Raw genomic sequence first — 26,851 nt, 5'->3', positions numbered from 1 at the left:
TGAGCACGTGCGGAAACCTGTGGTATATTTCGAGGAAAAAGCAAAGGGTTAAAGTTCTTTCCATAGCTTTTGGAAACAAGTCTACAGAGCAGCGGCAGCTGCGATGCGATCGTTTATGTTCATTTCATTCTCCGTGCTCTAACGGCACCCCTTTTATGAGTCATTGGCGGAAGCGCGCTATGGCCAATCTCGGATGTCCAAAACAGCCACGTGTTGTAAAACCTGCGCATATGTTGCTGATAGAATAAAAAATACATTGGCACATGTTGCTGATAGAGTAAAAAAACACATGTGTCACGTGCACTTTTTTTGGAAGCGAAGAGCAAAACAGAGTAATCAATCGGAAGCATATATTGTCGAGGGAAATGGACGCCCTTGAGTTAAGATCTGCTTACACCCAGATAAAAAAAAAAAAAAACCTTGACACGTGCAATGCGCAGCAGCGATCACGAAAGCGACGCACATGACAGAAATGGCCATGCGTAGTATCGAATGATGCGCACAAGGCCTCCATATAAACAAGCTCGGCCCATGGAATCTTGAACACATGCAGGAAAACTGTTTTAAAGTGCATATCAACTTGCTGGAGTGGCACAACTATAACCTTTTCGCAGTACGTACAGGAGCCAAGCTTTAATAATGGCATCGTTTATGGCCATGGTCGGCGTACTTCTGGCATGCTCGCCGGCCGTCTTTGCATCGTCAAATCGTAAGACTGGCATACCTGCATAGTTGCAGAGTAGTGCACGACCTTTACCTTCTATTTAATTTGTCTTGTTCTTCGTGCATGCTTGTATAATAGCTAAACATTTTAAAAATGGAAATGCGGGTTAGTCTTCTTTTGCCTTCTCGACAAGTGCTGAACGAATTGTTGCTAATAGCTCTCCCCTGATGGTCACTCTCAACTATAAGCAGCAATTCAAGCACATATATTGCTTCTTTTTCTGTATTTATTTGTTTTTTCTTGCATGCTCCTTATGGTTGTGAGGTGGCTGCGCAATTATTTTGACCTTCAGGAGATCTTTGCTTGAATAATTATTAATATTTTACGTTCTCTTCACAGTCAACTGCGCCAATTTAACGATAAGCAACGTATTTGGAATTGGGGACGTAAGTACCTTTTGTTCGTTGCTATAATGGACACCTTATACACCTGTCTGAGAGCCTTGTGTGTGGTTGAAGCTATTCACTGAGCTGACACGTCCACTAAAAAAAAACATCAAACAAAACGTTGAAGCGTAGAAGAACGTTCCATTAGTTAGGTGCAACAGTGTCAACTATTTTTAGAGTGCGCAGCTTTATTTGACTTGCTTTCAAGCTCAACATGGGCACGAGCACAAGTAAAATGAAATGCGCTAGAAGGTAAAAAGAGACTCACAGTTTACGACAACTTGTAGCTAGCGTTGTTGGCATGGACAACGTCTTGCTGCTGACGAAAGACGTTGCAGCCCTGGAGGGAACGCGATTCTGTTTTATTAAGCACCTATCTACTTCGGGCCCTTAGGCGACTGCGTTGCCAAGAAGCTAAACGGCGGCGAAGCTATCAGCTGCTGTCGATGTTCATGGTGCAGAAGTATTGGGTTTAAGCGCAGCGCTTTCGTGGCCGCACAGCCAAGTGCATCTATAGTACATCCGGCGGACACATTTTTGGTTGTTGTAATGCCATGAAAGCTTATGCGCAAAAAAAGACGACACGAAGACAGAAGACACGGCAGGAGCAGCGCTCGTCCGGTCGTGTCTTCTGTCTTCGTGTCGCCTTTTTTTGCGCATAAGCTTTCATGTCATTACAAGTATCAAGCCAACTAGCCCGGCAAAATCTCTTGCCGAAGTTCCTTTTTTGTTGTGTGCTGAAAACTTTTCGGTGTATGAATAAGCTAATGCTTCAAAAGTGGGTCGCGCAGCAGAGACACCATCAGGTCCTGCCTTGGCTGGCCCAAAAACAAACCAATTATAAGCAGTCGTTAATAGACGGGATTTATATCGTAATCAGTGCACATTTTTTTCCTGCTTTACTCTGAGACAATATGTTTAAATGCATTCTCTAATAACGGATATTCGTCATTTTTTCGCCAGTGCCTGGGTAACAATGGAGACTTCTGCACCTATCCCTCTGTAGGTATCCTGTTATATTACTGCATGTTATAATGTTATAAGGAACTACATGTTATTATTTATACATAAAAGCATCTGGGGCGCTATGCAGGATGCTCCGAGTTTGGCGAAACTCGAGATCTCCCCAAGCTCTGGCGATGCCCTCGGGTGAATGAACTAAAGGTATCAGGGCATAATTCATAAGTCAGCGTGCCTCTAGTATGACCAGATTATCTGGACTCAGACTGTATTTATCATCACGTGGGCGTCACCAAATGTGCTTAGCGGGTTGTCGACAAAGTATGCCTGCGTGGTAACACTGGTGGTGCCTTATTTCATTTGTTTGTCGTTCCAGCGAGTGCATTACCTGTTCAAGCAAGTAATGGAAAGAATGTTCTTAATGAATTTTTATTATGCTTTTACGGCTCTTCATAAACATTTTATGCTATTCAAGATGCGCATTGAATGCGGTCTAGAATAACGTAATTCTTTACATTCTTTCTTCTACCATGAGGGAATCTATGGTGTGTCAACAACTGTGATGGCTTTGACTTCATGAAAACATTTCAGGTAAGGCGGAGGATCCTGCTTTCACATGACGTGGCAGAGGGCGCAGGTAATTTGAATGAAGCGGTGATTCTATAGGTCAGCTTTTAGGGGTCATATGTGAACAAAGGTACCTAAGCGACTACGGTCGCGATGCAGGAGCGGCGAAAAGTTGTCGGTTTCTGTGCACATCGCCGATGTTTTTTTCCTTTTAGCAACAGCTAAGCGCCAGTTCGGCATTTTACTAACAGCAGCCACTTTCGCATGTTGCATCGGTTGGAATTGAATATATAGATGGAAAATCGACGATTCGAATTAGGCATGTATGTATTAATCTCGCCATTCCACTTCCAAAAGTCACAAAACGTACTTTAGCGTGTTAACATCCAGCTTACTGTTTTTCGCCGCTTCTTTGGACTTTCGGGGCCAAAATTGTGATCTTAAGTATCGCGCATTTGAATAGTTTTTGAGCTTACGCCAAGTGAAATTGTGTTAATGAAGATTAATTACAGCCTAACTACAGCTAATTTTGTAATAAGGGATTGTAGGCAGTTACGGCTGATGACTAGCTGGCTTCTAAATATTTTTGACCTATTTTATTCGTAGCGCCGTCCTATGTTGCAAGATTACGCAAAATAGCCACACATAGAATGACCGGAAATTTAAGATACTCACCTCTAGTCATATAATATTAAATTGAGGTTTTAGCTGTTTTCCACAGGCCAACCCTCGTTTAGCCTTTGCTTAGGTCGCATACTCATTTCACAATAAAACTGTCCCATAGCAAACTCCTTGGTAATAAAAGAAACAACGCTAGCAAGCTATGCTGCCCTAAACAAACCATTGCTTTATTTATACCTATACTCGCCTTCACGATTCAAATTGTTTTTTCGTTAAAAATGAACTACCCGAAACCTTAGCTAGCAGTGACTGGCATACGTTTTTCAGTTTCCAAGCGTTTGATCGGGTCGATAAATAATTTTTTTTCCCCGTCTAGCGCCTGTGAAACATTTAAGGTAGTGATTGTACGGGGTTTTTCCACGTGCCCCAGTTTTCCTGGTTGAGGCAAGGTAACCTTGTTGATTGCTTGATCACCTCTAGATTAGATTTTGAAGGAACTCCTATTCAAATGTATGTGTTTTCGACACATCAAACGACGTCTGTCATGCTGCCGCGAAAATTTAAACGTTCCTCATTATAAGCACGGTCGTTCGTAGTCTTGGGAAAAGCGATCCACCACTTCTGCACAGCTGGTCGGAGATATTCCTTGTAAAGCGGCTCAAGTTGTCTGGTGAGCTGCAATGTACCGGTCTGAGCCGACTATTTCCTTTAAACTCCCGGTGCTCTACAATAGGAGTGCACAGAGCACTTGCTTTTCGGCTGTGAGCGATTAAGGCCCGCATCGCAGTGTCGGCGGACATGGCTCGTCGCCTACATCGACGCGCAGCCAGCGCATCGATGTGTCCGACAGCCGAATATGAGGCCAGCCTGCTCCAGTCAGTCATAAACATTTGCCGCTGCTCGAAGCGATGGCCCAAGCTGCTACTACTGCTGCCGCCGCCATGACAGTGCCGAGCTGAATTCGGGGGCTTTGACCGTTGACGAGCTTATCCTGAGTTGGCCTACTGCTTAAAACTGTTGTAGCACCCCTCGAGCCGCGCTCTGGTGGCGGGACTCGGCACGGCGCCGGACAAAAAAGAAGAGTTTGGCGCAAGGCCGCTGCAGCACGAGCAGCGCAATAAAAAAGTTTGAACCTCAGTGCTGTCGGGGCTGGTTCTTCCACGCCTTATCATCGACAGATTTGGTTACCCGGCATCGAACACGCAACCAAAACCTCCTACGTGGATTCCGCTGGCTCTTCCAACCTTTCTAGAGGCGGCGACACATCCCAGGAGGCTCCTTCTCGCGGCGCTTCGTTGGCCGCGTTCCAACCAGTCAACCTGCCTCCAGTTTGGCTCAATAGCCCCCGTTCCTGGCTCTTACAGGTTGAGGCGCATTTCTAGTTGCGGCGTATCACCTGCCAGGAGAACAAGTTCCTCCATCTGGTGTCCTCCCTGCCTCCTAACGTAGCCGAAGAATTAGCGGCCGCACGTCACCGGACACGGCCCTACGCTTGGACACTTTGAAGGTGGCTGTCGTCGACAGCAAGTCAGCGTCCGAGCGCAGCAGGCTCCAGCAGCTCCTCACCACTACAGAGCTTGGTGCCACCCGTCCTTCGCAGCTCCTCCGTCGCATGCGCCAGCTGCTTGGATACCCCGCCTCCCAGCAGGACACTCCTCTGTGTGAGTTGTTTCTCCACAGTCTTCACCACAACATGGTCCTCGTCCTCGCGGCCGCGGAAGATGTCTCATTGGAAAAGCTCGCCGAACTTGCTGACCCTGTTGCGGCCTACTCATGGCACGTCACCCTTAGCGCCGTGACCATTCTGCCTCTAGCTACTACCGCAGCCTCCCAGCTTGTGAGCATAGAAGGTCGACCGGATGCTCTTGCCAGGCGGCTCGATGTCGCTCCCTTGCCTCGCCGTTCTCTGCCGATGTTCAGGTCACGCCACCGCTCCCTCGCAACTTCGGGCTCCCTGGAGCCCCCACCATCCGACACGCGGCCAGTCAACTCGCCCGCGGCTGTTTACTGGTACCACCGCACCTTCGGCAGCTCTGCCCGCAAGTGCATCCACCCTTGTCCCTGGTCGGGAAACGCTGCGACTGGCCACGTACATGCCGCCTCTTTCACGTTTCCGACACAATCACTCGTTTTCGTTTCATGGTCGACATGGAAGCCGAAGTCAAGGTCATAGCTACCTCTTGAGCTGATCATCGTCGCAACTGAGGGACCTCCGCGCTCCAAGCGATAAACAACTACCCCATTCGCACGTCCCGCCAAAGGGCCCTTACGCTTAACCCTGGATTGCGCCGCACGTTTCGTTAACTTTTCACTATCGCTGACATCTCGCAAGCTGCTCTCGGCGCTGATTTCCTCAGTTTGTTCAACCTCGCGGTAGACATACCAGCTCATGGCCTCACAGATCTCCGCAAGCACCTCTACGTCAACGGCGCACTCTCTACCGCTGCCTCGACGGGGCATCAAGGTCTCGTCGCCGTTTCGCCGCATGCGAAAGATCTCACTGATTTTCCCAGCCTTACAAAGCCACACACAGGAGAATCACTCGTGAATCACTCGATCACCCACCACATCGTGACCTCTGGACCTCGGGTTTTTGCACGCCCTCGTCACCTGTCTGGAGGACGTCTCGCTGTCGCTCGCCGTGAGTTTCAACCCATGCCTGAACTCGGCATCGTGCGTCCTTCCTCCAGCAACTGGGCATCGCTACTCCACATGGTGCCAAAGAAAAATCAGGGCGACTCTCCACGACACCATGCGGCGATTACCGCGCCCTGGAAAAATCCGGGCGACTGGAGATTCCTGTGTGGCTTCACCATCAGTGGCCTTGCTGGATAGGGAGATAACCCTTTCGGCCAGTTTTCTTAAGGCGAGCAGGCGATATGAATCTTTGGCGTGATATCAGCGTGACCGTTGAGGTTGTCGTGGTTTTGTTTGTGCGCAGTTTTTTGGAAGTGTAATTGACGGTTGCATCACGGTGCACGCGAAGGGACAGTGGGTGATTGTGTTTTGGGTTATTTTCGCGGTTGTTGTGTTTTTGTGCTTGTCTCACTGTGGGCCGAAGATACTTATATAGGCCTCTTCATGTGAATAAAAATTCAGTTGATAGTCTGCGCCCGTGTCGCGCCTTCTCGTTCTGTGTCTTCGTTTTTTTGCGCAGTTTTCAGTATGAATTCCTACCAACTAGCCCAGTTTACCGTTCTTATTATCGACTGGAGACCATGTGGCGATTACCGCGCCCTCAGTGCCAACACCTTTCCAGACCGCTATCCTCTTCCTCACATTCAGGACTTCACATCGAACCTGGCTGGGTGCACGATCTTCTCTAAGATTGACTTGGTGAATGCTTACCATCAAATTCCCGTGGAGCACGTTGATAATCCGAAGACGACTATTTCCACGCCATGCGGCCTCTTTGAGCATGCTAGGGTGCCTTTTGGATTGCGCTACGCCGCACACACTTTTCAGCGTGCTTACGTCGCCAGCTCATCCAGTTCTGAAAATGAAGCTTACCCGCGCACCCTCTTCCGCCGACTTGATGAATATGGGCTCGTCATGAACACGAACAAGTTACTCTTCGGCATCGAAGAGTAACTACAATACAGTTTCTAGGCCAACTTGTCTCTGCACAAACCATTCGACCTCTCGACAGCAAAGCCAAGGCTACGCAAGATGTTCCGCCCCTCGCGTCACTTAATGAGGTCCGAGAATTTTTGGGCCTTCTGAACTTTCATCGCCGTTTCCTCCGGAAGTGCATCCATTTCCTGAAGCCTCTGACGGACATTTTGGCTACCAAGAAAGATACTGCTGCGCCATTTGAGTGGACTGATGACACTGCATCTGCATTCCCTGCTGCCGAGAAGGCGCTCGACGACGCCACCTTGCTGATACATCCAGTTCCTGTCGCTCCACTCCTCTTCGTCACCTATGCATCAAGTACCGCCGTAAGCGCTGTTCCCGAACAGCACCCCTCCTCTTTACTTGGCGGTCTCTTGGCTTTTTCTCACAAAAGTTGAACACACCTGAGACTTAACAGAACACCTTCGCACGATGTACCTCACCATAATGCATTTTCACCACTTCCTGTAGGGGCGAGACTTCCACGTCGTCACAGACCATGAGCCCTTGACGTCTGCCTTCCAACCGAATCGCGGCAACTACACTGCACGCGAAATCCGCCAAATGAGTTTTATCTCCGAGTTTACAGGGGATCTCCGTCTCGTCCGCGGGCCAGAAAATGCGGCAGCTGATGCACTTTCATTGCGTCCAAATAACCAGTGGACATGGAGGAGCAAGCGGCTGCACAGCGCAACAACCCAGAGCTGCATCGTCTTTGCGCCTCACCCACATCCCTGTCCTTCATTAAATTCCGCTGCCGTTTTCCTACAACTTCATTACCTGCGAGACATTCACTTGTGTAACGCGCCCTTACGTACCTTGCGTATTTTTAAACAGCGCGCGACGCAGAAGCTGGTCACATCTCGCCTTCTTTGCTGGTCGCCACCTCGCCTTGCATCAATGCCGACGTCCTCCTGGGCATTCGCTCACCACTGAAGGTTGACCTAGGCTGCTCTTCTGCTGGGGCTAGTCCATGGTGTTCTCCTGCGCCTCCCTGGGAAATTTTTCTCTCCTGCGTCTCCTCCACGCATACACTATGCTTCCATCTACCTCCGAGACCGGTGCAACACATTTCAACACATTACTCCTGTCATGCCTGCTGCCCGTCCCCCTGAGTCCGTGTTTGTAAGCCAAGATCTGGCAGACATGGCGGGAGCCATGTCTTTGTCCGCTATGATCACTTCCGTCCACCCCTAACGCCAGCCTACCATGGATCGTTCCGTGTGCTCCATCGTGCCACAAAGACCATCACGGTCGATATCAATGGCCGTGAAGACATCGTGTCTGCTGACAGACTAAAACCAGCCTACGTTGCCGTTACTCTGCATGTGGTCCCTCCAGTTACTCTTGCTTCGACTGTGCCACCATTCTGCGCGGCCTCCTCCGAACACGTCTCCTGGACACATCCTGTGGCGTCCGCTCTACAAGGGGAGCACTGTAGTACCCCCCGCTCCGCGCTCTGGTCGCAGCCAGGGCACAGCGCCGGAAAAGGAAGAAGAGATTGGCGCTATGCCACCGCAGCCCGAGCAGCGCAATAAAAACAGTTCGAACCTCGACGCTGTCGGGGCAGGTTCTTCCTCCGCTTAGTTCTGACACTGTAATAGCTTCACAGGCCTGGTTTCTTATACTTAAGCGTGTTCACGATACGGTTTAATCACACCATCGTGCTTGCTGGCTAGAAAAGAGCCTCGCTGACAGACATCAATAATCTTGGCCGTCGAAATATAACAGGCACAACGGACGTCATCGCTGATGAATCTGAGCATCACTGTCGAAAACATAAAGCGTTATCTGTCCTCGCGTTCATAACTAAGAGTGCGATGGCATAAAAGCACCACAACCTGATCTAAAAGCACGCAGTACAGATGAAAGCTGTCGGCGCGTCAGGGCATCTGATTGCTAGGCGTTAAACACGGATGACAACGATGAAGGAATAGTCCTGTTGAGCATACGCTATTCTCCAACAGCATCGTATCACAGAGTTCTGTCAGCTGGCATGGTCGTGCTCTCATCGAAATTAAAGAAAGTGTTGGGGAGAGAATGCACCGCGTGCGCACCGTTGACATCTGACCGTTCACTCGACCGTTCACATCCCACGCATATTGCCGCAGACAGGCTTTTGACAGGCTGGAAAACGGCGTGGCAGACGACTTCCGGCGATTGTGTATATAGATATTGAATAAATCACGATATTTCTATTTGCAATATCGTGTTGGTAATATTAAGTGCCGCGGGCATTTTGCATCGCGCAGTCTGATCTGTTGCAAACGTGGGCGCGGCACGCGTAGTGTGCGCTTGTTTTGACATACGCGGCTTTATATCGACATTTTATTGTCTGCTGCTTTCGTACGTTCCACGCTACTTTCTTGAACTGACTGTCGTAGCGCAAATCCGAGGAAAACTCAGGCGAGCACAGAACACGGTGTATCCTGCATATACGTCCTATTACAGATTTGCGACGTCGACTTCGCCTTGTATTTCATTTTCTTTCAACGTGTGTCTTCCATCCTATCTGCAGATGCCGTTCACGAAGTTCGTCATTAAACTTGTTGGGGTAAGTGCTATATTTGATAAAACACTTTTGCAGTTCGTTATAGTTGTTTTCTGAGAAAGTTCGAAAAGATCGGATCGGATGAATTTTTCTGCGTGTGCCTCCTCATAAAGACCACCATATGATGCAGTTTCTGCCGCATGTTACCACATGCCTCGTTACTGCCAAGACAGCAGGTGTGGAATGAAATGCAGCGGAGAAATATGATGCATGTACACTCTATAACATGTTTCTCATATTCCCCAGGCATATTGTTGTATATCTCATACGAACATTAACTTTCATTACTTTCAGAAACGAAAACAATGACACAAAGGTGTAAAAAATACGACAAAACATTTTCTAGTTCAGCCTTATTGGCTGATTCTTCTGTTGTTTAGTAGTTTTGTAGTATTCTTCTGAGGTACTGTAGTTTTTTACTCTAGTACTGTTATGCAGATGAAATTCTGTTCCTGCTACACAAACTTCTGTTGTTACTATAAGTTTTCGTCCTAAATATGTGACAGACTTTTCTGCTTAGTTTGGGCATTTACAGGACATTCTCGTTTATATAGTGCGTGCTAGTGCAAGCCCCTCAACTTTTATGAACTGTATTGTTATGAAATTTGGTGCCAGCCTCCAAGAATAATTTCATTTGGTACAGAAAAAAAAATTCAAAAAATGTTGCGATTACGGAGCCAGCACAAAGAAGTCCAGGACGAGACTCACGAGGAGTACACACACCACAGCGGGTGCTCCTTCACCTCCTGCCTCGCTATGTCTACAGCGCCGACTGATATTTCCAGCCAAAGTAGACGTCGCGTTTTCTTTCAGTGACAAAGGACTAACAAGACGACGGGCCGAAAGAGCGTCTTGAAAATCCGGAGGCAGAAACGCAGATGTTTCATAAATTCCAGTGCAGCCCAAATCTGCAGCTTAAAATCTCATTTTGAATTTCCCTTCACCGCTCCCATACACACAACAACATGCGCGTATAGAAAAGGCAGACGCGGCATGGAAGAAGGTGACCGACACTCGTGACTTTTTCTTACTTGAATATTTTCATTTGTTTAGTGCGCACTGAAGGGCATTGCCACACAAGGAACGCCACAAGAAGCTGTGAAGGCATTGAAAGGAATTTGACTAATTCTCTTGAACACCCTTGGCTTAGGTAAGTGAAAGTATTCCTTCCCAACTACTCATTTGAAAACGGTTTGGTTTGGTTTGGTTTATGGGGTTTAACGTCCCAAAGCGACTAAGTCTATGAGAGACGCCGTAGTGGAGGGCTCCGGAAATTTCGACCACCTAGGCGGCCTTGCCCGCTTAACCCGGAGAGCCTTTGGAAAGCTATCCTTCTAGGAAGTTGGAAGAATAAAAGAGCGAATAAAAATAACACTTTACGCAAGGTTCCTTGTACATTTGCATGTATATTTTTCCACACAATGCACATACCGTCGAGCTGCTTCTACACAACGTAAAGTTTTAAGAATCAGGATGGTGAAATGGGCAAAGAAACTCACGCCGTCAGAACTGTGGTATAATGTTTCTTAGTCTGGATTTAACAACTTTACCATTGAAGACTCAAGCGAAATGTTCTGCAAATACAATTATTTGTTCATTGTCAGCTGCCATTTGGTAATGGACACCTCGCGTGTTTTGATTAGTGGAGCAGTGCTGGCCATTACAATAGCAGAAGTATTTTTCTCAATTAGGTAAATTGTTCAGTTCCTCGTGCAGAGGTTTTTCCTAAAAGGCGTTCTGGAGGTATTAGTGAATTTTTTGGGAAAATGTTCAAGGAACGGACGGAAGCCTGAAGCTATACAAGAGAAACGAGTGAGGCGCGCCCCGCTCGGAAATGCGGCCGAGCCACATAGTGGCAACACATGTCAGCAGTGCTGTGTGACTTTGTCTTGGCTTTGGTGCGAGTGGTCCTGGCGCTAGAGCGGCCTCGCAGAGAGGAAAACGCTGCAGACAACGCATCGACCTTGTTCGCGGGGCGACAAAATATTTTAAACCCACTCCGCCCGCGGTAACATCAACAGGACCACTCGAGTGGTTGGTTGCCGTGTGATTGACATTTCCTAAGATATTAATATGCCCCCCCCCTACCCGCTCCCACCCCCGCTTGGGGCGAACTTTCATCATCACATAGATAAATAAGGGCAATAATCGGTGAATATCCCACGATCAAGCGCACTGTGATAAGTTCTGCAAAACTGTTGAGTGCCTAATTAATAGCGGCTTAAAAGCAGCAGCTGATTCGTAGAGGACGGTATGAACTAGCAAAATTATTTCGCAAATTCTGTCAGGAAAACTTGCAGGACAGTGACTGCTTGCTTCTTTTATCCACCCAATGCAAAGTACACACAATTACGACAGAATTATTTTGAACAACATCATTTTTCTTTTAAAATAAACATCTTTAAATCCATTTAGGAGAACGCTGTTCAGGGCTAGTTGGTTCATGATCGAAGAAAAACGAAACTGCTAAAAATGAGCAGGACGAAAGCCAAAGGAAACCAAACACTCTGCGCCCGTGGTGTTTAATTTAGTTCCTTTGTCTTTCGTCCTCGTCATTTTGCGGAGTTTTTCCTTTGTTTTAAAACTACCCCGTTTTGGACAACCTTAACATTCTTTTATCCCAGAGCGCCTTGACGCCGAACAGCTGTCATCATGTTGTGTTTATATTTGTGCGTTGATACGTCAAGCACAGCTAGCGTAGTAAAGTTGCTGAAAACGGACACTATTCCGTTCATCAACGTGTAAAAGCAGTTTCGCTGGTTCTTTCGCAATTTTAGTATCCTGATCAACATAGAGTGTTCATGTGGGGTTTAACACGACTGGTGTCACGCAGGCGATGTGCTGAAGAAAGTGACAGGGACCGGCATGTGGTGCAGCAGCTGTAAGCGGGTTTGCAAGGATCCTCTGCACCTCAATCAAGGTGACACAGGACTCCTCGCCAAGGTAGGCCATAATTGTGGATTCTAGATAATCTAGCATCAGGTTGTGTTAAAGAAACGGTAAGAGATTAACGCTGTTAAACCGTGTAGACGTGCTGAAGCATGCGTTCATTCTTCTCCTCTTCTTTCTAGCACCTGCATGTGCACGCAACCGCGTTTCTGGTTCTTCATCTTTACACCCTCTCTACATCGTGCCAGATTGCTCGGAGGCTTCACATAAGATTCTTGGATGGGTTTGACACCCATAATTAGTGCTTTCGCTCTAAAGTAGCCGACAGGTGTCGTTATCATGAGTAGGTCTGAATCGCAGAAGAACTGAGGATTGGGCGAGTTGGTGGTGATCCATCGTACAAAAACCAGCGCTTACGAACAAGGACAGAGGACAAGGTGAAACAGACTGACGGCGCTGAACTTACAACTGAATTTTATTCATACGTACGCAGTCAATTTATACATTTACACAGACATGCGCAAAGACATCTTGTCAAACCCGGATACACTGTTGCCACTCACAAGCGTAAAAATAGAGAAAACAAAAAACATCAATAATCCATTCAAGACACGTGCGTCATTACCTCACCCTCCCTACCCAGAATGAAGCAGGCTCATTTCGCTCCCTGACAAGCTAATCGAAGATTTGCTTACGCATCCCTCGCCCTTCCTGATGGTGTGGAATGCGTCCGCGATCTCCCTCGTGCGCTGATCGTGATGTACAAACAACACTTCCGTGTCAAGAAAATACGGAACACATTCACACGTGAGGCAGTGTTGTGCTACATTTCTATTATCTTTGCTGCTGACCGAATTGGCATGTTGTGTGAGGCGAATGTTGATACACCGGCCCGTCTTGCCGATGTACACACGGCCGCAAGACAAAGGGATAAGATACACCACTCCCTTCCTACAGGCAACGTACTTGTTTCCATGCTTAACTTTGCAAACGTTCTTACTATCCTTCCCCTCGCGTTTCTTCTGCACTGCAGCCCCTACTTTTGCTAGTTTATTGGGAGCAGAAAAAACCAGGCTTACTTCCTATCGGGCCCCTACTCTCTTTAGCCTGTGAGATACTGCGTGAATGTACGGCATAACTGCCACATTTCTTTCTTTAGAACCTGTACTAAGTTCTGAGGAGTGGCCCGACGCCTTCACCTTTTTGGATGTCTTTTCAGCACAGGACACGATAAGGGCCTCCGGGTACCCTGCATCCCTGCACCTGCTTGCCTGCGTGAGGAGGCTGTTTCCCATCCTATGGTGGCATGATGTAGTCACAGCCATACCAAGGCGGCTCTTAACAATACGTGTTTTTACAACTTTAGAATGGAAGGAGCCATAGTTGAGCAACGGTTTCGCGCTCCGAGGGGAGTACTCCCAACAGACATGATTCGGTTCAAAGGTTAATTTCAAATCTAGAAACTGCAAGGATCCCTGTTGAGGCACTTCATGTGTAAACTCTAGTCCTGAAGCATTGCGGCCAAAAACATCAAGGACCGTCAGTCTGTTTCACCTTGTCCTCTGTCCGTGTTCGTAAGCGCTGGTTTTTGTACGATAGGTCTGAATCGTAGTATAACTTAGATCAAAATCTGTTTCTTCTACATCAGTGGCCAGTGATGACAAAGAGTGATGGATTAAAGAAGAAAATAAGTGAAATTCTCTGGAGCGCTCAAAACAGTTTTTGAGTGGTCAACAGTTTATATTGAACAGTATACACAAGATAAAGTGTTAGCTTTCATTTACTCTCTTTTGTTATTATTTCTATCCTTGGCCACCTTCGCGAGGCAAACTCTGAGCTGTCATAAACAGCTGCAACTCAAAAGAGACTTTATTAGTGCCCGCGTGAGGAGTCCGTCTTATTTCTCTGTTCTTCCGTTTAGCTGACTTCTACTTAGGAAAGGGGACAGCGATGCGTGCTTCCCGCGGTAAACAAAATGTGAACGAACGCTTCGGGAGAATTTCACACCTCAATGAGCAAATTACAAGGGGTATGTTACTCTTTGCTAAACAAAGGTACAAAGCCACAGCTACTAACCGGTACATTTTACGAGTGTTTTCGAGAACCATTGAGGTAAAGGCGAGCGATTATGATTCAACTTAGGCCAGCCATACGGCGTACGTTTTTCTCACGGCACCATCATCACCAACACATGAAGAAACACGACGCCAAAATTAACAACGGCGCAAAGCCGGACAGAGCACCTGAGGCAACGGGGCCAACGCATCTCAGGCAGCAAGCGTAGAGGATTGGCGGTGGTTGCAACGGCTCGCGCGGGTCGAAAATTAGAGATAAGGAGACATCTGTTAACACCTTTAAGGAAGGTTTTCGCCATTAGCAAGAAAGGAAATGGCTTCAACTTTCCATCCGATGGCTGTCTTCTAGAGCGGAACTTGCTCAAGTCTCGTATAGAACGCATTAAGGAAAGCATGTGGCGCACGCGACCATATATCCACGCATGTCGCTAGACAAACCAGCTCCCAATTGCTCCTTTGGGTTCGCTTTCTATGTATATCAAATGCTATAAAGCGACAACTTTGAAGTGCACAATGCAGTTTCGCTATGTGCGAAACTCCTGTCATGCTACGTTCTTCGCAGGGGCTCCCTTTATCGACAGGTGTTCGAGACGCAGCCGCAATGTCACTGTTGTCTAATAGTTAGGCGTCAGCTTCGTGCGAAATCAAAACACTTTTGTGAAGCATTGACAGCAAGCCTACCATGAAGGCCACATGGGGATGCTTCGCAAACGAAGCTTGTTAAGATAGAGGCCATAGATACCGATATAGGCAACATCTTTCCGGTCTATTCGCCTGTAAGGGGATTAAATAGGAACCGAAAGAAAAATGTTTATCAAGACACATCGCACAGCAGCTCATCTCGGTTTAGGGCTACCAACGAGGACGTTTCCTGAGACCGAGTATATCACTCGCATAAACCCTGTGAGGCGTATAAACGTTTCTAAATAAGGCCCAATTATAGCTTTTGTTTTTCGACAAAAACCATGAAGAATGCACGAAGGATACGTAAGCACAAAAATTAGAAAAGAGTACCCTGAAAGACCGCCTGCATCTAAGTTCATTGACTCTAAGCACGAAAATGGTTTTACAGAAGCTAAACGTCTCTAAAAATTTGTTCGTGTACTGAAATACGCAACAGCAGCACATTAACATTATTTATTTTCTTATAACATATACTGGTGAGAGCCGCGGCAGGCAAAATAGCGAAATCCAGACAATTTCTAATGCTAGTGAAACGTTTTCCGGAACTCTATCGGCAAACCGCTTTGATATCTTTTACATAAATCAATTCCTAACTGCTCTAGAAAGCGACAATTCGAATAATTTGATACTAATCAAGGAAAATTTCTTATTTTGATCCCCGGGTAATGAACGCAAAGTCGAGTAGCCTGTTTTGAACTTGAAGATTTGTAGTGCTTGCGACGATGAAGACTTATAAGTAAAAGCAATAAGTGTGTTACCTATACCATAGCATCGCCTTTCACATGTATGTTCAGCTTGGTGTTATCAACAGCATTATTTCCAGGAAGAACGAAAGTTACTCAAGTGATTTTTATTATATAAAGGTTATAATAAAAAGTGTTAAAGGAGGCTGACTTCAATACTTCCAGTTCTTTCGAAGCCGTTTGGAAAACTTATGACAGTAGACTAACGAATATTTTATGTAAATGTTCATCGCTAAGGAGTTTTCGCTTTAAAAGCGCTGTTTCAGTTGAGTACTTTCTTTGGAATCACTTTTTGAAACTCCTTAGCTATGAATATTTTATGTAAATATTCATTGCTAAGGAGTTTCAAAAAGTGATTCCGAACAAAGTATTCAACTGAAACAACAAGCAAATAATTATGGTACACAAATGTTCGTCTTTGTTAACATTATGAATTTACTCATATCTGTCGAATGCATTTGATACCCTCTGTCAAAGTATATTAATTCACAGGCGTCTTCTTAAGGCGTGCATGACATAGCGCATGTCCTGCTCACATGTTATTTAAGCCATTGAAAGCAATGTATTTCATTCGGTGATCACTGCTCGGAACCTATGTATATTAGTGCAGGAGTACCACAGGGAAGTATTTGGGATCCGTCTTGTTCTCTCTAGACGTCACTAATTTGCAAGGTATTTTCTCTGATCCTCAGATCAGCCTCATAATTTACGCGGATATGCCAAACTCCTCATCACAGGAAAAAAAAAGCTGAAAAAACCGCTACCAAAATCTTAAACACGCTGTTGACTACATGGATCCCAATTGTTTACTTGGACACAGCGCAAAAACTAAAGGGTAATTGCTATGCATGCCTAAGAACAAAACTTCTTTGCCCCAAATAGATATTGGCGCCATTACCATTGATGCCGTAGACTACATAAAAACACCTAGGACACAGTTCTTTTCTGATTTAAGTTGATGCTGGCGCATAAATGTTATACATAAACAATATGCAATGTCATTGGCCGACTTAATAAAAATAGATCCACAATACCGGAACTAGCAAAACTTTTCAATTTTAATTGTGCAAGCATGAGAGTTGGGGCTTGGTGCCCCAGCAGCTAGCGCCGACGAAGAGGAGGAAGAAGGAAGCCGACGCAGGCGAAGTTCGGGTTTTGCGCCACCGAACGCTGGCCTGCTGAGCAGCACCGCTGAAACAAGGGCTGTGGCCGTCCGTACTGACTGTGGCTGTGTCGTCCCATTACAATTGTTTATTATTATCCAAGTTAATTTACGGACTGATGGTTGAAACAAATATTAGACGGTTACTCAATTTGAAGCAATTAGTCTTGAGAGTAGTTACAAATGAACTTTTTCACTTTCCCTTTGTGGAGTTGTTTGACCTTTTTAATGTAGCCAGAATGAATGATTTGCATAAATATCACTCAGTGAACTCATGTGGCACTGCCAATAGAGGAAATAATTAATTCTTTACAATCTATTAAAGCTAACGTCAAACTCGTTTCTTTATCGTACCCGCCATCCCGAATACTGCCACGTTCCTGAACTCCGTGACATACTCCCAGCAGTACTAAACTCTTCCATCAGTGCTAACGAGTTTTGAACCTAAAGAAATTAGTATTTCTGACATGTCAAAGGAAGTCGTTCGTAAGATTTTGTTTGGGCATGATCATGTTTTAGAGTTTGTTTGTTTTTCTACTTTATGGTTGCTGCTTCCGACTTTTCTCTTGCTCCTAACTGATGGTCTGTTGCTTTCTGCAATATCTTATACGCACTGTTACCTATTTTTGTGCTTCTATTATGTTTGTGCAGCAATTTTGTATTATATCTAGTTTACCAGTGTATACAACGCAGTAAGTGCGTATGTTTTTCAAATGAACTCTATGTACATATGCTCGTTTTGAACTTCTTTTCGATGTGTGCGTAGCTGCTGCCGTCACTTGTAGAGGCAGCCACCTCCTCAAGCTACCGCGAACGGTGCCTTTCATGGCTGCTTCTTCCTTGCACAAAATGAGAAATAAATGAACTTAAGTTAAAAATTCTTGCGCGGTTTGCTATAAACCAATGTCACTGACAGCAATTTTAGACGAATGGAATGCATTAGCTGCAGGACTGGCAATATATGTACATTTTTAAATCCAGTTACTACGTAATGCAAATAAGTATTTCTTTCTTAATGTCCGTCATTGGACGTAATATTTCTCGCACTTTTCAGTGCATCGACGATGCAGGTGTGTTCTGCCAAAACGGTGCCCTCGCTGAGGTAAGACCACGGTCAGTTTTGTACTAGCTACATTGCGTTTTATTTATTTACCTCTGGTTCATACCTGTCCTCTTGTTGGCCCCAAAAATTTGGCATTTTCTACAAGTGCGCACTGCTCAGTATTTCCCTGATATGATTTGAAGGCTACATCGGCATCTTTCCTTCATTTGACGTTGTGTTATCATAATGTGATATTTAACAGTGGCAAGCAGCTGCAAGCATATATTTTCTTATTACCGACAAATAGACGGCTTGCATGTAACTTGTGTTCTTTAATTAAGTTATTTCAAAAGCATCCCTTTAATTCTTAATTGTAAGGGATGCAACTTTCAGGGAGTGTTTTTATGGCTACTGACTTAAATTCGTCATTATGCAGGACACCATTTACGAGGAGCTGTTTGAAACATTGAAGGTAAGCGGCAAAAATTTATTCAACTTTATCTGGAATATCCCCAAAGGCCTTCCATTACGCAAAGGCATATAGTAAGCAAGATTCAGCGATAAATGTTTTGGTGCGTGCACATTTCAATAAGCGATTAAGATAAACAGTCATGAACAAAGCATGTTGATTAAACAATTTTGGACGCTATATCCATTCTGCATCAGCAGTCTTTAATTCCGGGTGGGAATAGTACAGTGCTGGCAAGGGACGAGAATCCTACGCAGTTATCTGGGCGAACTCCCATGGGATCTCACTGCGAGAAATTTAGCACTGTGCGTTACGATGAATACGTCCATCTATTTTGTCCATACGAGCAAGCAACGAACTGGTGGATGCAAAAATCCATTTGTTCAGGCTGAGTTTATACCAGCCGCTACGCCGGCGTCTTTACGTGCAGTGGCTGCAAAACGCAGAAGGGGTTAGGTATATGCACGCGAGCACGTATCACGCAACAAGTCTCAGGGACACCTGATGAGAATATGTGTTGCAGTGCGAGAGCATCAGAAGCTATTGATGCAGTTACATCGAGTTTCGCGTTATTCTTTCGTAGCTGGGGTTGAGAACCCCTATATGTCTGTCTGCACACAACCAGACATCTCTTCAAGTCCTCAAACTGGTGGTTGTATGTTTGCCTGAAGGTGGTAGATGTGGCGGAACGGATGCAATGAAATGCATAAAAAATAGTCATAGTCACTTCGGATCTGGTGACACCACTTACGGTACTGGAAATTATGTTAGACGGAAGGGAAACAGGTTTTCCACAATGTCGAGTGCGGAACCTGCCGGCCGTGGAATGTTCAGCTTTGAGGACGTTGCTTTTCACCTGTTCTAATAAAAGTTACTTGCCGCGAAACAAGAAACTTTAGAAGAACGTCATTGACCATAGGGCAAATGAGACCTGGTATATGCCAATGTCAGCATTAAGAGCAGAACACTCTATGCTTGTAATTCAGAGTAGTAAATGCGCAGAACAGATGTACGTGAGTACATATTTATGCGCGCTCAATAAAAAAAGATTTTCCAAGTGCTAACCAACCCTTAGGAAGCCGAACGCGATGGCGTTAGTGGTCGCCGGAGAAAGCGTCTTTTTTTCAAATCTCTATATTCGCTGTACGCTCGCGCGCTGGCTATTCTACTCGCGCTCGATGTGAAGAGGCTCCGCTTCAGCTTTTCTCTTTCGCAAATGCGCATTCTCTTGTTTCCTAGGCCGCTTTTCTTCAGCCTCTCTATTTCGCAGCTCTGCATCGCCTTGGCGTTTACGTCGCATTGCTGCAACCTGAAGTGCTAATAGAGACGCATCTTGGTTAGCGCGCAGCGCACGTTTACGCTTAGCCGTCGTCTTTCGAAGGCCGGCTTACCACGACGCCACGAAAGAACTTGCTCTCCACTCACGAATCTCCATTACTCGTCGCAAGCATCACGCCTAACATAAATGAGAGCTGACACTACTGAGCAGCGCTCCTTCGCCGCTTCTCTAACCCCCCCCCCCCCCCCCCCCAAGCCACTTCACGCACCCTGTCACATGACTAGACGCCTCAACCGCAGATCAGTCGAAACCTTCCACACGCTCTGACTGCAGCGCAACCCCCCCCCCCCCCCCCCCCCCCCCCCCCCTCCCGCGCCGACACCTCGTTCATCTGCATGTGCGTCTGGTGAGCGGCGTCTCCATCTGAGTGGTTGACAGCGGTATTACGTCACGACGACTGCCGACAAATCCTGAAAAACAGTGAGAGCGCACACGGCTTTTCCCCTGAACGTCCGCTCTAAGGCTATCGTGTTAATACATGCTAGAAACGCGCAAACAAGCATGGCGCTGTTAGTTGCGGACCGCCAAATGTACGTTTCACTGAAGGAATAAAAACGTGTTATTGCGCCTTCCACCGCATGGAGACGTAACGAATCATATCTGAATAGGCTTCGTCTTATACAACTCATTATTATTGCAGTTCCTGGCGTTCGAAAGTTGTAAACCTTAATCCAGGAGAGACGGGGTGAAGTTAAGAAACTGGTGCTCTTCTTTCGCATAAGCTAGCATGTAAGTAGCGCCGAAGCCCTTGAACGACTGGCCACGAAATATTGTGCGATTACTACAGGACTGCTGCTCGTATGCAGTTGTTAGTACAGGTGCAATAAACTTGTTTTGCTCATTTTCTTTGTGAACTACCGGAGATAAACAATCTGGCTATGGTCCTTTTTGTTGTCCGCCGTCTGGCAGCACTGCGCGACGTCACCAGCCTAACTATGGCCACTGCAGGACAAGAGCCTCCTCGATATCTCTCCAATTAACTCCGGCCTATGCCTGCGGAGGCCGGAGACTCCCTAATCTTCGCCGCAGACTCCCTAATCGAATCCGCCAACTCAACTTTCTGTTCTTCCATGTCATGGTTGCCTTCCCTTGGAATTCTCTCTTTCACTCCTGAGGAACATCAGGTGCTTTGCTTTCCCATTACATGACCGGCCCATTTCTTCTTGATTTCCACTGGGATGTTATTTACTCGCATTTTCTCCCAACCCGGTCTGCTCTCTTCGGGTTAAACCTAACATTTTGCTTCGCATATATCGCTGCGTTGTCTTCAATTTAAGTTGAGCCCTTTTCTTCACGTTAGAGATCCCCAGGTGGTCGAAATTATTCCGGAGACGCAGTGACGTAGACTATGTTACTGATCTGGGTCACAGAGTCACACTCTTCCACATTAATATGCTGAAGAAATATGAGGAACGAACGACTTCTGTGCCGAATATAGAAGGAGCTGCCAGTGCTACTGAGGAGGATGGGCAAGGCGTCGAAGGAAGTATTCCACGTTCTGAAGAGACTGCCATGCCACAGTTATCAGCAGCTTCCTTGGCTAATGAGGATGACTTGAAGGATGAAGAAACATTCGGCGAGGATGTTCCATACCCAATGCTGCATCAAACTCAGGTGTCCGCCGAGATATGTGAGACAGATACTGCGCCATTTCCTCTCCTCAAAAACTAATTTACCAGTTTTTTTATTTATTTGCATTTGTCTTCACGTTGCCACCTCAACCTTATTCTCCTACTTCTCTGTCGTCGTCCGAATCTGCGGTCATTAACTGCGCGAAAGAGATGTATGTTTTATTTTTTGCGGGTGTTTAACGTCCCAAAGCGACTCAGGCTATAAGGGACTCCTTAGTGAAGGGCTCCCGAAATTTCAGCCACCTGAGGTTCTTTAAAGTGCACTGACATCTCACAATACACGGGCCTCTAGAATTTCACGTCCATCTAAATTCGACCGCCGCGGCCGGGATCTTACCCGTGTAAACGGCCGAGCGCCATAACCACTGAGCCACTACGGCGGCCTCAAAGTAGATCCATTTCCTCACCACTTACAACGCTTCGCTGCTATTTTAATCTGCTGGTCTGTTCCCAGAGTGTTGTGCTATATTACCTTTGGTTTAGGATCCTATTTTTAGAACAACCATCCAGCTTTCCCTTCCCAGTTCCTCGATCATGCATTCAAATTGCTACCCTGTGTTACTTCGCAAGGCGACGTCATCAATTAATTGTAGATTACTAAGGGCTCGATCATTATCAAGTCTGACTACGCCCACTGAAGGGTGAAGGAATCTGGCATGTATTTTGTATTAACCCGGTCCTGTACCAGGTGTGGTGTTATCTGCGGAAACTTCCTAATCGCATCCACTTATTTTTCTGCCGCAGCCCGCGCTATGTGATTCTTGAGGTATTCTCTATTAACTGTTATCCCCAATTCTTCACAGTAAAGGTATCAGAAAACCTACTGTAAGTATGACGAAAATAGTACCGGAGAGATCGTGTTCTCTTGCCTGACGCGTTTCCTGATTGGTATTTTTATCACTTTTACTTTAAATGACTATGGTCGCTCTCAGAACCTTTCAGAACCTTTACATGAGACGTTTTATATCCTGGTTACGCAATGTCTGCATAACTGCCGAGGTTCCGACTCAGCCAATTCCGTTCCAGTAGTAAATGAAGGCTGTATGTGTAGGTGGGGCATATTGTCCGCACTTCTGTATCAAGCGATTCATGTTGTGTGCAGGCGCGGTCATAAGTAAACGGAGCACGCTATTCCGTTCGAAGTGCAATCACGCTTTCTCCATTGGTAATGAAGAAGCGTTGTCGATCTACAAGAAAACATACCAACCTCCGCTAGCGGCATGCGCGCACCACTGGTAGAAATTTCAATTATGTGACGCGTGAAAAATATTCGAAGACAGTTGCGTGCTCCGTTTACTTTTGTCCGCGCCTGTATGTGGACGATCTCCACTTATCCTTTTCGAAAGCCAGCCAGGTCCTTTGAATGACTGAAGCCCGAGGTCCATCTCAATCAATTAGAGATTACTTTAGTAAATACCTTTTAATTAACGAGCAGTAAGCTGATCAATATGTATTGTGCCAAGCCGTTGATGTTTCATTTCGTTTGGCAATAAGATGACATTATAGTTCTTCCAAGATTGCGGTACGCTCGAGGCCATGAGGCAATACGTATACAGGGTGGAAAGTCTTGCTGGCCCAATATCCCATTCATCTTTCAAAAACCCGCAGATACCTGTCCCTTTCTGTACTACCTCTTTCGTAACAGATGGGATATTTAATTTTTGCGCGCGACTGGTTTCATAACTAATATCCTGATTACTCCGGCTACTGTAGAGACCTGTGCAGAATTCTACGGCTATTTCAACCATCTTATGCACATAGATTATGACATTGCCATCCCTGTTTCTAAGGACGTACATTTTAGGTTTTTCTTTAGCTAATATATAGTTCTTCAATGCTTTTCCTTTTGATCGCTTCTAGGCTACCTCCTTTCGTCAAAACCTTTGTATTGGCGTGAGGTTGCGTTGCTGGCTCTGGTCACCGGGATCAGGAAGCACTCCAGGCTTAATTATGCACTTGCATCGATACTTACATATATTTTGTTGGAAGAGGGGGGAGGGGGGGGGGGGGGCATGGAGTGTTGCGCGGCACCGGGATTGCAGTCACAGTCCTCTTCCATGTCAGACGGATGCTCTACCTGTACGCCAACGAGTGCATGTGCAGCAAGTGCTGCCCAAGTTTTGTTACTAAGGCTACGCTGGCGGTCATAGCAGCGTTCGCTTCTCCAGTGCAAGAATTATGTTCGCAGTACGCGCGCAGATATCATCTAGAAATAAGGCATTCGATTCTAAAAGCGCGTAATGAAAACTTGTATGGAAATATATGCCCAACTGTGAATAAATTACTTGTCCTCTTCCGCTCTCCCGTTAAAAATTGCTTTTGTTGCGTGAATAGGAATGGATGATTTTTCACACCTCCCATGGACTTTTTCTCAGGCGCATAGGGAATATAACTTCCTTCATGGAGTTGCTGCGGTTAACTAGCGTAGTTTTTCTTTCTAGCACACAGGAACTTTTAAGCTACCGTTTCGGAAGTAAGTTTAGAACTATTCAAGGGTCTAATCAGGACACCACATGAGTGTATTTTACTTACTTGGGAGGCATTTTCAGTGTTGTTTTTTTCACCTGGGAGCCTGTCTTGAACCTGCTGCGTTCTGTGTGGCCTTGTGGAAAAGCCTAAATGCTATGAAATTAAAGAAAAGAAAACAGTGATGCTTGTCAGAAATCTACAGAGTTTTTCTTTGTGTCTGCTGGTTGCGCTCAGGTGGATGCAGTCATTACTCTGCAAATGCAATGCACCGAGACAAAAAAAAACTAGCGCCTACACGTCATATACAGCGCTTCGCACAAGTCCGCGACGTCAGATGTTTCTTTAGGACCTATGCCTGAGCCCTGTCGCGTCGCCTAGTCTTGAAGGCTGTGAATTATCATTGTGAACGCCACCACAAGAATGTACAGGGTCCGTTAAAAGTTCCCAGGCCACATGGTCCGCTTTTCATCGGTATATCCTGGCACTTAAGATTCCGATAGAGCTATCGAGGTTCTCAGATGGTAGAACGATCCTTCTTCTATTCTCTACAGATATTTTGAGCTTCGAGGGTATCTCAACAGCCCGACCATACTGCTCAAAAGCAAACCCTGTGGCCTTGGAACTTTTGACGGACCCTGTACCTCGTCGCGGTGCTCAAGCCTCCATCATGCCCTGACCGATCGCGGCAATATGCTGATTGTTGAGAGTAGACCCTGCTTTTGAAACAATGGTCGCAGAAATCGGCGTCTTGTTTTATTTGAACTTTGTGGCAATTATTCCAGAAGCATTAAAAATTTCACAGCTCGTTCAATTTGTATCGAATAAATTTTAACTTGCCGTACCGGATTCGTTCAGGCATTTGAATAGCAGGATATTTGATTCGGCATTCAAAAATTTCTGATAGGGGCTCACATGCATCAAACAAAAATATTCACGCAGAACGAAAAGCTACTTGGTGGCTGTAAGTTCTGCGGATAATTTCAACGCATTATTAGTTGCAAGCCGGGGAAAGGAAGGAAAAGGCGCACGCAATTGCACGCGCATCCATGTGTTCCAACGGCAGGATATTGTTCATAATGCAGTGAAATGTGCGGTTTTAGTGACCCATTATATTGTGTGTTTCGTTCTGGACAATATCCTTGCCTTCAATGTTAGCAGAGTAGTTTCCGCACTAAGCTGCCCTGTATGAAATGTGTCTTTGGTCTGTTGCAGTGTTTGTTGAATGCGCTTTCGAAGCAAGACCTGCTGACCGTCACAATTGGTTTGATATGCGACATTTCCACGCTGTTCAAAGTGGCCAACGCCGGAATAGACATACTAACGCTGCTGGATCGGATTACGTTTACTGCGTTAGCAGGACTTACATGTAAGTGCATTGTGTTTGTAGTATTGCTTGGGCTCTTGATGCTTGCATTTCAAAAATATCGCTCATTGTTACTCTGAGGCACTCAGATAAAATCCTGAATAAATATTCTGGAGACCGGTTTTTGCAACCATCATGTAATTACATATATTGTAGTGCTAAAAAATAAAGGCAGTATTTTTTTCTGTTTGCGCCAAGAGGTTCCTCTTGGTCCGTGTAACTAAATTTAAATTTTATCGTAAAATTTTTTGTTTCGTAGAATTGTACGCAGCCAAGTGCAGAATAATTTCGCGGTTTACTGCATTGCCTTGTGCTGCTAAAGATAGAAATTATTTTTAAAGTAGTATTTTTGCTCAAGCTGTCGTCATCGACTCAAGTTTGAATAGGGACCGACTGGTTTATTTCGATATCAAAAGCGTTCATTGATAAATAGTCTGATCATGCGAAGGTAACTGCAACATTGATGCCAGTATAAATGAATGAAATAGCATACATCATTGTGAAATTATTTGCTGGCAAGTTTAATATAGGCATCAGCTAGATAGCGGGCTAAAACAACATTTCTCGCAGAAAGCAGCTGCAATAAGCAGCTTTTGCCACAGAGCTAAGAATCATCTCAACAGAAAGCGAATGAAGGATTCAGAAAGGAAGGTTATCGGGCGAGCTTGCACCCAGGACAGCAGGAAGGCAACATGGTGGTAGCGATAGCTATACGGGCGCTCGCCAGTGGTGAGAAACAGGAAAACCATGCCGGCCTGGACTCTAAACCTGACTCGAAGCTTTTCGTGAAGCGCACTTATGTTCTCCGGATCAGTACAAAACATTGCAGTTTGGGTAAGACGTGATCGCGACATTTCACAACTAGTCTAGACTCCACTTCAACAATTCTGTGATCTGTACTTGTCGAGCATGCATCATAAGGACAATGCGAGGCGAACAAGACAAGGAGAGGCCATGAACTTGCGGTGATGCAAAATGAATAGAAAAACTCGCGGCAGTAAACGGTGAAGATACTATTAGCTTCCCGGAATATTTCGAGTGGCCGTAACGTACTCCTACCGACACCTGTCAACCCAACAAAAAACGAAAAAGGGGTCTGAGAGGAATTGCAGTGCGCTAGAAAACACTTCTAGAAGAGAGCTTGTCGACAGTGTTTGCCCAGACAAAGACATATTTTCTTGCTGAAACTTTGGCCTAGCGGCCGACGCTCTCTTCGTGCCCATTATAAATTTTATTTTGGGTTTTCAAGAATCCGACCTTCCTACCCTGTCTCTATTGTAGATACTTGTGAAAGCGAAATTACAGGTCGTAGAATGGCATATGGTTCTGAATGACCGTCTAGACTGCCAGCCCGTGTGTCTAAACAGGCTGACATGTAGGTAATATGTTGTGATGAGAGCAGTAGTGATGCCTATATCCTTGGTTTGCGATGACTTTGAGTGCTCCTCTTGGTTTCTTTTATGGCAGTTCAGCTTATTTTTCAGCTCTTTAATTACTTCTCCTGAAGACAACATGGTTGCAACTACAGATTTTTCTTTGCTTCTTTTGATTTTCAGGTTGA

The 26,851-nt window shown here is 45.8% G+C and overlaps 2 pseudogenes; both read left to right on the top strand.

Annotated features, from left to right (window-relative positions):
* The first annotated feature begins 639 nt into the window (after positions 1-639).
* Positions 640-26,851, top strand: LOC149334211 (uncharacterized; annotated as a pseudogene).
* On the top strand, positions 4,115-6,849 carry LOC149334212 (uncharacterized; annotated as a pseudogene).

Source organism: Amblyomma mixtum, chromosome 8 (genome assembly GCF_055824585.1).
Source record: "Amblyomma mixtum isolate Tamu chromosome 8, ASM5582458v1, whole genome shotgun sequence".
NCBI lineage: Eukaryota > Metazoa > Arthropoda > Arachnida > Ixodida > Ixodidae > Amblyomma > Amblyomma mixtum.
Note: the sequence above shows the minus strand (reverse complement) of the source record. Positions and strands in the feature narration are given on the sequence as shown.